Source organism: Scyliorhinus canicula, chromosome 5 (genome assembly GCF_902713615.1).
Source record: "Scyliorhinus canicula chromosome 5, sScyCan1.1, whole genome shotgun sequence".
Classification (NCBI taxonomy): Eukaryota; Metazoa; Chordata; class Chondrichthyes; order Carcharhiniformes; family Scyliorhinidae; genus Scyliorhinus; species Scyliorhinus canicula.
In genome coordinates this window covers 165,695,239-165,709,107 of record NC_052150.1, presented here as the reverse complement: position 1 = coordinate 165,709,107, position 13,869 = coordinate 165,695,239, and the positions used below count along the sequence as shown (strand labels likewise).

General features: G+C 47.4%; 2 protein-coding genes across 6 annotated transcripts in view; one reads left to right on the top strand and one right to left on the bottom strand.

Annotated features, from left to right (window-relative positions):
• Positions 1-10,275, bottom strand: part of LOC119966397 (protein DBF4 homolog A-like) — a 97,029-nt gene extending 86,754 nt beyond the window's left edge. Inside the window, exon 1 of one of the 4 annotated variants that reach the window (XM_038797991.1) lies at positions 10,086-10,275. The gene's annotated coding sequence lies outside the window, so the exon portion shown is untranslated. The remainder of the gene's footprint in view (positions 1-10,085) is intronic. The other 3 variants (XM_038797989.1, XM_038797992.1, XM_038797990.1) reach the window with 3 other exon arrangements.
• A 23-nt stretch (positions 10,276-10,298) lies between these two features.
• slc25a40 (solute carrier family 25 member 40) overlaps positions 10,299-13,869 on the top strand; it is a 51,202-nt gene continuing 47,631 nt past the window's right edge. Inside the window, exon 1 of one of the 2 annotated variants that reach the window (XM_038797994.1) lies at positions 10,299-10,656. The gene's annotated coding sequence lies outside the window, so the exon portion shown is untranslated. The remainder of the gene's footprint in view (positions 10,657-13,869) is intronic. The other variant, XM_038797993.1, reaches the window with a different exon arrangement.

Here is a 13,869-nt window from a genome sequence, read left to right as displayed (position 1 = left end):
CAGCCCAGCGGACATATATTCGGACAGTTTATATGTCTGCAATAGTTTAACCGATTTTCTGCCCCTGTGGAGGACACGAGGTTTTGTCTCCGCAGATGGGAAACCCCTTCCATCAGCCCCTTTACTCAAACACATTTTAGAGAAAGCGAAGGACAGGACCTTCGGCATTATCAAAGTAAGAAGCCACCATAGGTCATCCCCCCCTGGGAATGTAAAAGCCGACGCACTGGCTAAGGCAGGTTCCAGGCGAGGACACTTATGGACACCCCCAGCTAGCGCACCAGCTAGCGCCCCTGTGAGCGCAGTCCAAGTCTCACAGACCAGTATTAAAGATTTAGTACAGGCACAGAAGCAAGATGAGGATCTCAGGGAGATTTTCAAAGGCAACTTTGTGCCACAGTATGACAAATTCAGACACGCACTGACCACACATGAGGGTGTGATCATAAAGGATCAGCTTTATGTGGTCCCGCAGCAGGACAGGAATGAAATGATTGCTTTGTTCCATGATGGACACGGGCACCAAGGGACCGACGCAACCACGAGGCACCTCAGGCAGCTCTGTTGGTGGCCTAACCTAAGGACAGATGTAGGTCACTACATCGAGAATTGCCTTATTTGCGCCCAGAATAACCCGGAGAGGTATTCTAAAAAGGCACAACTTCGGCATACTCGACCAGTTAATGGCCCCTGGACAAACCTCCAGATCGACTTTATAGGACCATTGCCCCCTTGTAGGAATGGCTATAAATACGTTCTGGTGGTCATCGATACCTTTACCAAATGGGTAGAGGCATTCCCCTCTAGAACAAATACAGCTAAGACAGCTGCAAAGATCCTGACCCACCACATCTTCACGAGATGGGGTTTACCCCGAAGTATTGATTCGGACCAGGGATCTCACTTCACAGGACGGGTCATGAAGAACGTCCTGACAATATTTGGCATAAAACAAAATTTTCATATTGCGTATCACCCACAGTCCAGCGGGATTGTAGAGCGCATAAATCGGACCCTAAAATCTACGCTTAGAAAAATGGTTCAAGAGAACAACTCCACATGGGATTCAGTGCTCCCATTTGCACTCATGTTCATCAGAAATACAGTTTCAACTTCCACAGGATACACACCACACACACTCATGACCGGACGCCCTATGAAAGGTACAGAATTCCTTTTAGGACTGGACATGACTAGCCCCGAAGTGACGGCCCTCACACACGAAAAGGCAGTTAAAGACCTAGTTGAGACTGTGAGGTCTGCACAGCTCGCAGCCGCAGTTCAGCTAGGGAAACGCCGTAGACAAAGCACAGCATCCTTTAATAAGACCGTACACCCCACAGAATTCCAGGTTGGGCAACAGGTAATGCTATCTGTATACAACCCCAGCAGTTTTTTGGCACCAAAATATTCCGGACCATACTCAATTTCGGATAAAATTAGCCCCTCAGTCTATAGGATAAAATATCCTAATGGTAAGACCGCGTGGTTCCATATCAACCAGTTAAAGGCATATGGAACACAGGCCAACCATGCACACCATGTCCTGCTAGACGCAGCAGAACACCTCACCCCACCCACTAGAGACACGTTTCCACCATCCCCCTCACAGACCAGTTCTTCATCGGACTCGCCCACGACTCCGCCCACTGACCATGTCAGACCACGCCCCGAAACGCCCACAAGCTGCCGTGGCAGAGACAGCGATACAGACACTGACTCTGAGGACAGCCACAGCACACCACACTACAGCCCACATAGCAGCGACTATGACCCCGACTACAGTGACCCCATGGAAGTCACTTACATTAAAAACCCAGACCCACCACCCGACCCCGACGACCCCGACAATACCCATTCACTTTTGGATCCAACACTCTGGCACAGGGACAATTCGTACCGACTTGTCCGCAATGACGAACGTGACCCCCAGTCACACAATTCAAAGATATCATGCCTGATCCACACAAGGGTGTGGGATCCGGGAGAGCAGGACGACACGGTGTCTGAATCCCGATACGGCAACCCCTTTGTGACCCTGTTCACAGAGACAGAGGAAAAGTGAGGTGTCCAGATGATGTAAAATAGGAACCGCTTGAGGGAAGCGATGTCCTTTCTGATGGAACCTGCACGCATGTTTGTTTGTCAGTTTATGTTTGTTTGTTAATATGTTAAGAGTTTGGTTGCAGATCTTTTCAGCTGAAAAGATTGTGACCACCTCACACACCCGCTAGCTTGTCCGCAAATACCTTTGAGAACTTCGGTTCGCAAACCAACCGTTTGATTGGAGATCTTTTCAGTTGTAAGGATTGCGACCACCTCGCACGCACTTTAGTTTATCTGCAGATACGTCTGAGAACTTCTATGGTGAGCAGCTCACCTTATCGTCTGAAATGTCTGAAGCCCAGCTCATTTCCCAAAAGGAGCATCTTGGCTCCTCCATTGTTTTTAGGTGCCCCTCTATTCGGCGAATAGAGGCTGCAAATCCATGATAAACACATTCTTGCCCGTTTAATCCAGGTTACTCAGGCAGTGGACAAACGGCACTGAGGACCCGCCCTGTCTGAGAACCCACTTTGGTCAGCCAAGCTCGGGTATGGCACAGCACGCCCTACCCGGGGATCCCATTCAAATCGTACCCGTAGCGGCCCATACGCAACCCATTCGACCTTTCGTTTCCAATTTGTTTTCATTTTTCGTTAGGCAGCCCTTAGGCCGCCATCCCACATGCTATTTACATCCAGGAACATTCGGATGGTAAATGAGCAAAGCCTGCGAGACGGCTCGCAGGAGGAGAGTTGTTAGGTGTATTGTGTTCATTAAATTCGCTTTTGAAAAAAAAATGAGGGGAGTCACAGGGTGTGACTTGGCCAGTCATTTTTAATGGGTCAATTGGAATTGAAAGACAGATACACTAACAAGTACGGATATTAAGCTGTATTGACAGATACTGTGCTTGATCCCATAGCTTTCGAAGGACGAAACAGGGACCACAGCAAGGATCGGCCATACAGGAGGAAGAAAAGAAGGAGAACAAAGAGAAGATGATGGAAGCCCACTTATTGCTTTTAAATGTTATATTTGTTTGTGTGGAAGCAAGACACGTTTCCCCCACAACCCCCATCGTAAATGTTTCACTTACAGCAACTCCCCCGTGCTCAGCTCTGATCAGTGAGGTTCAGACCTGGTGCACAAAATTTATGACATGGTACTCCATGTCATACGTGATTGAATCACTGCTAGTGATTGCGATCCTCGCCATACTTGTACAGACCCTTAGGTTGAGGAAGTGGAAGAGGAGAGCCTCCCGTTCCTGCCCCTCAACCGTCTATGGAGTTCAATCTCCTATCTTCGGCTTTCACCAATCCCCCCAGCCCATAAATGAATAAAGCACTGTGTAATAAAATAAAATATATACCCATGTATTATATTGTCCTGAACTCGACTGCCGAGTCAGGAAATGTTATGTGATGTGGTATGAATGGATGAGGTTTAGTCTGTAATGAAATGTTTAAGGTAAGATAAGGATAATTGTGATAGGTAGAGGTTCCCAGTTTGTGGTAATGCATGTCCCCTTGACATAGCGCCAAGTAGAGATGTTAGGTAAAAATTTTTTCTTCCCATAGTTAAGGACAGAGTAGACGCTCAGGAGCTTGCCGAGGTCAGGGAACACAAAGAAGGCAACCCAGATGCACTCAAGGCAACGTACATAGGTGATCCTTCACAATATTTTGATTGTGAGGATCACAAGGAGGGAATGTAGCCACTGTAGCAACCTAAAATGGACACTGAACTAAACAAAATGGAGAATCGCTAAGACTGCAGGGAAAAACAGTTTAGCCAAGGCAAGCAGACTGCAAACACTCATTAGCATTTTGCAAGCAGCAAAACCAGTTTCTGGCCAGGTGGAAGATCTCCAACCAAAGGTGATAATGGCAGAACGTTTTACATACTAATGAGGCAGTCCAGATCTAGGCACACACAATGGCAACATTTGGGTTTGAATAAGATACTTTAAGTGGATGTCCAGACAGAGCGGCACCAGAAGTATCCACTATAGAAACCGCCCCCACCATCGAGAAAGACCCTCACATTGGAGGAATTCAAAAGATATCGATTGGAAGCGATCCAATCGATACCTGAAGGTAAAGCCCGCCCAGGAAAAGGCAAGGACATTGGGGACCCCTATAAAAATAGACCCCCACACATGGTCCTGTCTGTTGTTTCGTGCTCCGGCTTTGATCAAGACCTTGAACGTGTATCCTGACTCCAGCCGTTGAGCACCAGCCGCCGAACCGTAAGTGCCAATACGACGCTCGCTACGCGAACCAAGCCCGCTAGACCCCCAGTGACCAGCACGCTTTCTGAAGGTTGCAGACCAAGACCGGGACGAAGGCCTCGCTCCCTGACCTTGCCTGTTCCTGTGTAGTTAAGTATTCTGTTTGCTTAGTTTAGTCATAGCTTAGTCCCTTAGTGTGTGCATGCGTATTTATTATAATTGCATAATAAATATTGATCGTTTGGAACTTACTAATCGGTGTATCGTTTTATTACTTTGAACCTGACCTTGAGATATTTGTGAGTTGTCTATACGGCAACTGGCGACTCCTGAGCTGAAAGATACATAGACAGAGCCTAGTGGTGTTAAGCACACGGCCTTTAACAGAGGCAAGTTAATACACCCCAATAAACGCGTTCTGCACCCATAGCAAAACGTGCAACATTTAGTGGCGACATCCTGACGGGACACGGTTATAAGTGGTACCCCCACTCCGTCGAGGACCCTGAAATTTGAATTAGAAATCTGGTAAAGAAAAAGGAAAGAAATCACAAATATTCAAGGTGTTCAAAGAAATAAACGTAATTCGGAAGTGTGTTTAGTGCATGCGTACTAACAGGGTTCTAAGGAAAACCTGAAAGCATTTTTGTTGCGACAAACTTTCGGTAGTTTTGTGAACGGAACATAGCGTAAGCCTTACCCGTTTCGTGAGACATAACCTCAACACCCCCTGTTCCTAAATTTAAAGTGAGTCAGAGAAAATGGCCATGCAGGCAATGGAACGCCTCATGAACCCAGAACGGTTTGTGGTCGCAGCGACCAGCAGCAGTAGCCGAGTAGGTCAGTGTCCCATGTGGGAGCTGGAACTCCGCAAATATCTGCAAGGAAAGGGATGGCCCCTTTGGAAAGAGTTTTGTTTGAATGAGGAGACAGGTCCCGGAAGTATAGGACATACTTGGTGGGAGAACCTCTCTCAAATTCACAAGAAAAACATGAGTAAAGCGCGAAAGCCGATGGCGTTTGTGTCCTGTTTGGCACAATTGCGAGGCACAGAGGAGGTCGTTCAGACGCTCCGGGCAGAACTAGAAGAAAGAAATAGAATGAGTAAAGTGGATGTCAGGGACATCGAGAAGGAAAATATGGATCTAAGAGGGAAGTTGGCAGAGAAAGGTAGAGAGGTAGATGATGCCAAGAGGGCACATCAGTCTTGTCTAGCCCATCTCAGCAGTTCCCAGACCCAGTACGAAAAGGCCTATCAGGACGTGCAACGTGCCGTCCTGATAAGAGAAGAATCAGAGAAGCAGGTAGAGGCTTTGCAGAGGCAATGCTCTGACCTTAAAGCAGCTTTGAGAGCACTCCATGCTGCCACCACAGAACAAAGGCAAAGTACAGTAGATCACGCGAAATGCAGGAAGCAGATTGCAGAGCTGCAATCGCTGCTTTCGGTGCAAAATGGGTTTCAAAGCACCTTTGGAACGCAGTTAGATGAGGAGAATGCCCCAGACTGGAAAGAGTTAAGTGAGACAGCGCAGCGTTATGTTCAGGGAACATGTGCGCCAGCAGCGCAGCAGAAAAGTTAATACACCCCAATAAACGCGTTCTGCACCCATAGCAAAACGTGCAACACCCCTGCCAATCATGATGTTTAATTAAATAAAAAACCTTCTGTCCTTACTTGTACCATATACTTCTATTTCCTCCCTATTCATGGGCGGGATTCTCCCATACCCGGCGTGACGGGGGGTCCCGGCGTAGGGGAGTGGCGCCAACCACTCCGGGGTCAGGCCTCCCCAAAGGTGGGGAATTCTCCCCACCTTTGGAGGCTAGCCCCGCGCCGGAGCGGTTGGCACCAGAAGACTGGCGCAAAAAACCGGCGCCCCCCGGCAGCGGGGCTGGCTGAAAGGCTTTCGCCGGTCGGCGCATCTGCAGGCGGTGACGTCAGCGGCCAGCTGCCGCCACCACCGGCGCATGCGCGATGTGGGTTTCTCTTCCGCTTCCGCCATGGCGGAGGCCGTGGCGGAGGAGAAAGAGTGCACCCAGGGCACTGGCCCGGAGTCCGAGCGGGGGGCCCCAATCGCGGGCCAGGCCACCGTGGGGGCAACACCGGAGTCCGATCCTCCCCCCCCCCCCCCCCCCCCAAGGACCTGCTCGCGCCTCCGATCCCGCCGCCACCAGAGGTGGTTCAAACCTCGGCGGCGGGAGAGGCCTCCCAGCGGCGGGACTTCGGCCCATCCGGGCCGGAGAATCACCGCAGGGGCCTCGCCGATCGGAGTGGTGAGATTCCCGCCACTTCCCGGGTGGCGGAGAATCTCTGCCACGGCGGGGGCGGGATATTTGGCGGCCCCAGGCGATTCCCCGACCCTGCAGATGCCTCTTAAATGTCTCTAATGTGCTGGCTTCCGCCACATTCTCTGGCAGCATGTTCCAGGCACCCACCACTCTCTATGTGAAAACCTACCCTGGCTATCTCCCTTAAACTTACCCCCTCTCTCTGTAAACCTGTGCCCCCTTGTAATTGACGTTTCCACCCTTGGAAAAAGCCTCTGACTATCCATCCTGTCTATGCCTCTCACAATTGTGTAGACCTCTATCAGGTATCCCCTCAGTCTCTGTCTTTCTAATGAAAACAATCCTAGTTTATTCAAACTCCCCTCATAGCCAACACCCTTGAGACCAGGCAACATCCTGATGAACCTTCTTTGCACTCTCTCCAAAGTTTCCACTTCCTTCTGATAATGGGATGACCAGAACTGCACAAAATACTCCAAGTGTGGCCTAACCAAGGTTTTATATAGCTGCAACATGATTTCCCAACTCCTGTACTCAATGCCATGGCTGATGAAGGCAAGCATGCCATATGTCTTCTTAATCACCTCGGCAACCTGTGTTGCCACTTTTATAGAACTGTGGATCTGCATGCCCAGATCCCTCTGTATGTTAAATGTTCCTAAGGGTTCTGACATTTACAGTATAATTCATACCTAGATTTGATCCTCCAAAATGCATCACCTCGCATTTGTCCGGAATAAACTCAATCTGCCATTTTTGTGCCCAAGTCCAATCTATCTACATCCTGTTGTATCTAACAATCCTTGGCACTATCAGCAACTCCGCCAATCTTCACATCATCCACAAACTCACTAATCAGCCCACCCACATTTTCCTCCAGATCATTTTTATATTAGTAAGAAGTCTTACAACACCAGGTTAAAGTCCAACAAGTTTGTTTCAAACACGAGCTTTCGGAGCACGGCTCCTTCTTCAGGTGAATGGAAAGGCTTGTTCCAGAAATGTTTATATAGACACAGTCAGAGATGCCCCGGAATGCGAGCACCTGCAGGCAATCAAATCATCAAAGATGCAGAGAGAGAGGTAACTCCAGGTTAAAGAGGTGTGAATTGTCCCAAGCCAGTTCAGTCGGTAGGCCTCTGCAAGTCCAGGCTTGTTGGTGGGGGCCGAATGTAATGCGACATGAATCCCAGATCCCGGTTGAGTCCGCATTCATGCGTGCGGAACTTAGCTATAAGTTTTTGCTCAGCAATTTTGCGTTGTCGCGTCTCCTGAAGGCCTCCTTGTAGAATGCTGACCCGGAGATCAGAGGCTGAATGTCCTTGACTGCTGAAGTGTTCCCCAACTGGAAGGGAACAGTCCTGCCTGTTGATAGTCGCACGATGCCCGTTTATTCGTTGTCGCAGTGTCTGCATGGTCTCGCCAATGTACCACGCTTCGGGACATCCTTTCCTGCAGCGTATGAGGTAGACTACATTGGTCGAGTCGCACGAGTATGCGCCGCGTACCTGGTGGGTGGTGTTTCCACGTGTAATGGTGGTGTCCATGTCGATGATCTGGCATGTCTTGCAGATGCCTTGCATCGATGTCTTGCATCGATGCCAGATCATCGACATGGACACCACCATTACACGTGGAAACACCACCCACCAGGTACGCGGCGCATACTCGTGCGACTCGACCAATGTAGTCTACCTCATACGCTGCAGGAAAGGATGTCCCGAAGCGTGGTACATTGGCGAGACCATGCAGACACTGCGACAACGAATAAACGGGCATCGTGCGACTATCAACAGGCAGGACTGTTCCCTTCCAGTTGGGGACCACTTCAGCAGTCAAGGACATTCAGCCTCTGATCTCCGGGTCAGCATTCTACAAGGAGGCCTTCAGGAGACGCGACACCAAAATTGCTGAGCAAAAACTTATAGCTAAGTTCCGCACGCATGAATGCGGACTCAACCGGGATCTGGGATTCATGTCGCATTACATTCGGCCCCCACCAACAAGCCTGGACTTGCAGAGGCCTACCGACTGAACTGGCTTGGGACAATTCACACCTCTTTAACCTGGAGTTACCTCTCTCTCTGCATCTTTGATGATTTGATTGCCTGCAGGTGCTCGCATTCCGGGGCATCTCTGACTGTGTCTATATAAACATTTCTGGAACAAGCCTTTCCATTCACCTGAAGAAGGAGCCGTGCTCCGAAAGCTCGTGTTTGAAACAAACCTGTTGGACTTTAACCTGGTGTTGTAAGACTTCTTACTGTGCTCACCCCAGTCCAACGCCGGCATCTCCACATCATTTTTATATTATGCAAACAACGGGCAACACAGTAGCACTACTGCCTCACGGAGCCAAGGTCCCAGGTTCGATCCTGGGACCTCGGCTCCCTGAGGCAGCAGATTGGCTTTTACAACAATCAACAATGATTACATGGTCATCATTTTAATTCCACATTTTTTCCCCATTGAATTCAAATGCCATCATCTGCAGTGGTGTGATATGAACCTGGGTCCCCAGAGCATTACTCTGAGCCTCTGGTTTACTCATCCAGTGACAATACCACTAAGCCAACACCTCCCCTCACTTGGTAAGATTTTTATCCCAAAATGTTGTCCACAGATACTGCCTGACCTACTGCAACATTTCCCGTTTTTATTTTAGATTTCCAATATCTTCAGGCTTTTGCATTGTTAAAAAAAAACTTTATTCTGGGCAATTCAGTGCACAGAGCATCACAGACGTCATGGTACACTTTGTATTGTTAAAAAAAAACTTTATTCTGGGCAATTCAGTGCACAGAGCATCACAGACGTCATGGTACACAAATATGTAGGACTAATCAATTTAGTGAGCTATTTTTTCTGATTTCAACAGTTGGCAGAATACGCTGTCAGTTAAAACATTACATAGTAAAAAAATCTATTCAATATGCTTTACTATAAATAATGCTGTAGGAAAATGTGACAGCCCAGGAGAATTCTAAAAACCAAAGGAAGCATTTTTCTTTTAAGAAAATTTTGAGAACTTTATTTGGGCAAATTAGCAGGTACTTGGGAATAATCAGACAGCAGTGATATTGCAATGATAAAACTTGCATTTATACAGCACCTTTCACAAAGCGCATTACAGATAATGAAAGACTTTTACGTGTAGTCACTGGCGCAATGCAGGAAATTCGGCAGCCAAGTTCCGCACAGCAAGCTCCCACAATCAAAAAAAATGTGGTAAGAAGCAGAGATCGGTTATCTTCGTGTTGTGCACGGAGGGCCAGGGCAAAAGGAGTAAGGTAGCTTGCTCCTGTTCGAAATAGTACCGCAGGTCTTTTAAATCCACCCGAGAGAGCAGACAGGGATTTGGGTTCAGCAACTGATCCAAATGGAAGCGTTAAACCCGGTGTGAAATGTGGGGTTGGGGGGGCGAGTGCCGGATAAACGGGCCGCCGCCATCTCCGTTAAACAGCTTCTCGCAGTTTCAATAACCCCTAACCCCCCTCCTCCCCCGGCCCAGACTCACCGACAGCGCGCCCTCTCCCTCTATCAGACTCCCGTTATCTCTCCGCCGTTCGATTTTCCCTCTCCCGTGTTTTTTTTCCTTTTTCCCGCCGCTCGCGCAATCGCGCCGAGGTAGGTAAAACCATCCGCGTCTCCGGCTTCGCACTTTCCACACGCACCGCGTGCGTCAGATTCGCTGGGTGGGGTCGATAAAATCCGACCCCCCCCCAACCAACTCTTCTTCCCTTAAAAAAAGGCGAGAGAAAAAAAATAATCCGATGACCTCGAGTGGATTTATCGGCGGATTGGTTCAGGTAAAACAGATAGCGAATGTGCGGGGAACCGTTTCGTGTGGCCACTCAGAATCAGTTCGCCTTCCAGGCGGCAGCAATGAACCGAGAGCAAGGCCAGTGTGCGCCGCTGACAGCTTCTGAGCGGGGGAGGAGGGTGTGAAGCGGAGGCGCAGCTGCGAGGAACCCCGGGGAGCGGGCGGGCATGCACAGCCCACCCCAGAGTGGCTGCAAAACCGTCCCCACACCTCGTCCTTCCCACTCACCGCCAAAAAGGACACCGTTTGGTCATCACCACAACGGGTAAGCAGCTCTTTAAACTGTGTGCGTGTAAAAAAACAACGGCTGTGGCGTTTCTTTTGGTGCCTGCTTATATTTTAAGTCTCTTGCCAGACTGACAGTTGTTGCTCAAAGTGAGTAAGGTGGAATAGTCGTCCCTGCAACACTGGGCGATTTGTACCATCCATCTTACTTGCCGCTGCCAAGATTCAGCATTTTCTTTTAAAGTTATGCATCACTGCATTTGAAAGAAATATAATATTTACTGTTCTTCGTGCCTCCATTACTCAAGAATGGTGTTTCTGTTTAGGACAGGAGTATTTCTCTTCAAAAGACCTTACACGTGTGTATGTTTCTAAACCTTGTTTCCAATTGCAAAAATCTGAATGTTTCCCCTTGCTGTATAGGAATGAAAATCTTTACTATTTAGCATTTTTAAGTAAACCAGTAGGTGTAAGATTAACCAAAGGCAAACTATTTGATTAACATTTGCTCCCTCACAGATTTGAATATTTTCCGTCTTAAATTTGGGGATCATTTTAATTTTACAGTTACGTTAATAGTGTGATTTTAAAACTGATCCTGGTTAATAAATTGGAACTAGAATACTTAGCAATACAATATTGAGTATGGTTTGTGGATGTATTCTGATAATGAAATACTGGCATTTTTGCTATCCAACTTGTGGAGAATGGTAAGATGCCTGCCACATGCAATTTTCTTGATAGATAACATATAACTAATACATTTTAAGTTTGTACCTCACTGCAGTGGCAGTTTAAAAAAAACTATGTAATGACTGATTCTATCTTGGTATTTCTGCAGCAATGTTTGAGCACTTCAGGAGAACTTCATTCATAGTTTTCACTTTTTTTGGAAGCACATTGGTGTTTTACAGGACAGTAATTGCAGTAAGCATTTACAGTTGTCATGTGTTTAAATGTATTTAATGCCTTGCCCATAAACTAGAATTAATTGGTTACATATGTGGCATGATTAGTTTCTTTCCTGTCCCTTTTTCTTCCACACGTGATAAGTTGCGCAATGTTACATCAGTATAAATCTGTACTGACTTTAAAAAATATATATTTTAACTGCCGTTTTTCTTCAACAAAGTAACAGCTCATGTGTATCTGGTATTTCAAAACAAGTTTGTGTCCTATTTACACTGGTTTTTACTTGAGGTCCCCCTCCTTCCCTCCTTGATAGTTAAACTCCCCTCTTGGTGTTTTTCCCTTAGCTCCTCCAGACTGGCGAGCCATTCCTCCAAATACACATCCCTCACCTTGACCAGCCCCACTTCCCTCCACCTCCTGTATACACTCAAACCCATGATTCACGCACAGAGGCGTTAGCACCAACATCCCTTCCACCCAAAAATGCCTTCTCAGCTGATTCCATATCTTCACTGTGGGCTCTCTGAATACCTACGCGGAGCCTACATTGGCAATGCTGCCGTCACCATAGCCCTCAAACTAGACCCCTTACAAGATTCTTCCTCCACCCTAACCCACTCTACCCATTCTCCTTCCCACCACCACCGCACCATGTCCACATTTGCTGCCCAATAATAATGAAGCAAGTTCGGCAACGCCAACCCCCCCCCCCCCCCCCCCCCCCCCCCCCCCCCCCCCCCCCCCCCCACTTCTGCCTCTGTAGCAGGGTCCTCCCCGCCGATACAAAGTCCATGATGATCATGTCCACTTTCACAGTTTGCTTTGTTTCTGAATTGGCCCTAGCATTATTACTGGGGACAGGAACATCACTGCCTGCCAAACAGGGATGTGTTATTTTTGATTTGGATTGCATATAGATAGTGGGTGCCAAATGTGGTGAGGTATTCAGTTCTTTAATTTTGACATTGCATCCCTTGTATGTTTTAATTGAAATAAAGATGTACAGCAATGTTTTAAGCATGATTTTCTTTAGGTTATTGAACCAGGAATTTTTGTCATTAGTCACTAGAAATAAGGATGTCATCTCTGAACCTTCATGATTTGTGTGTCCATTAGTGTATGGGAGGCATTCAGCCAACAATTCTCAACATCAGTGTTTTTCAAACTTTTCTGCCCGGGACCAATTTGTGCCAACTGGCCAACAGTCATGACCCATGCTGGCTGACCTTCGTGACCTACCATGTCCTCCTACCTTTAATGGGATAGGCGAGCCTGCGTGGTCCTCACGACCTCACTCCAATCAGGTTCACAGGAGGAGAGGACTATGCATATCAGTGCAGGAATCAACTGGTTCCTTTGTGCTGTCTTCATCTTTGTGAGGCCGGAATATCCAACCTCGCAGATGTAGGTCATTGTGAAGGGCAAAAGCAACAAAATGCTTGTTTTACTCGGCTCTGGATACTCCTCGGAGACACTATTCCAGAATGCTGACAGCCTCATTGACTTGTGCCGTGTTTTTAATGTGCTGTCACAGCTGAGGCTCATAAGTTCAGTTGTTTCATTTGGAGTCAGCTGCAAGTTAATAACCGATTCTAGGATCTCAAAATTAAAAGGGATTTTTCACCCACCTCTTCTCTCTCAATCTTAAACTTCTCCTCTGGAAAGTAGCGACAAAAACTGTTGATCAGTGCAGCCAGGTGTGACTGAATAAGGCTTGCCAGTCCATTTCCAATTTCCTTCCTAATGCTGTTTACTTCGATGTGTCGTAGTGTGGCGAACATGTAGTAATTTTGGCTTTGCATTTGCAATTGCCAAACTTTCAATGACTTGGAAAGCTTTGATTTATTGGATTGGATTGGATTATTGTCACGTTTACCAAGGTACAGTGAAAAATATTTTTCTGCGAGCCGCTCAACAGATCATTTAAGTCAGTAAAAAGAGGATCTATTTGGGAGAGCTCACAGAGAGTCGCCATGCTCCGACGCCATCTTGTCTCTATCTTCACTGTGCGAGAGCAATCATCATCCTTCCCTTGCAATTTGAGGTTCAATTCATTTGGAATTGAAACAATGTCTGCAAGGTAAGACATAGTTAGCATCCAAGTTTCAGCAAATGAATCAGCCAGAGGGGATGATTTCTCAAGAAGGTAAGCGTAGATTTGATAACCTCAGTTCGTAAACTGACTAGCACCCGACCCCTTGACAGCCAACGTACTTCTGTGTGGAACAATAAATATGTGTGCTTGGCCCCCATGTCAGAACACAATCTCAAAAAGTCTGATATTGAATGTGTGCATTTAATAAAATTCTCAAATTTCACAATTCCTTTCAACACCACTTCA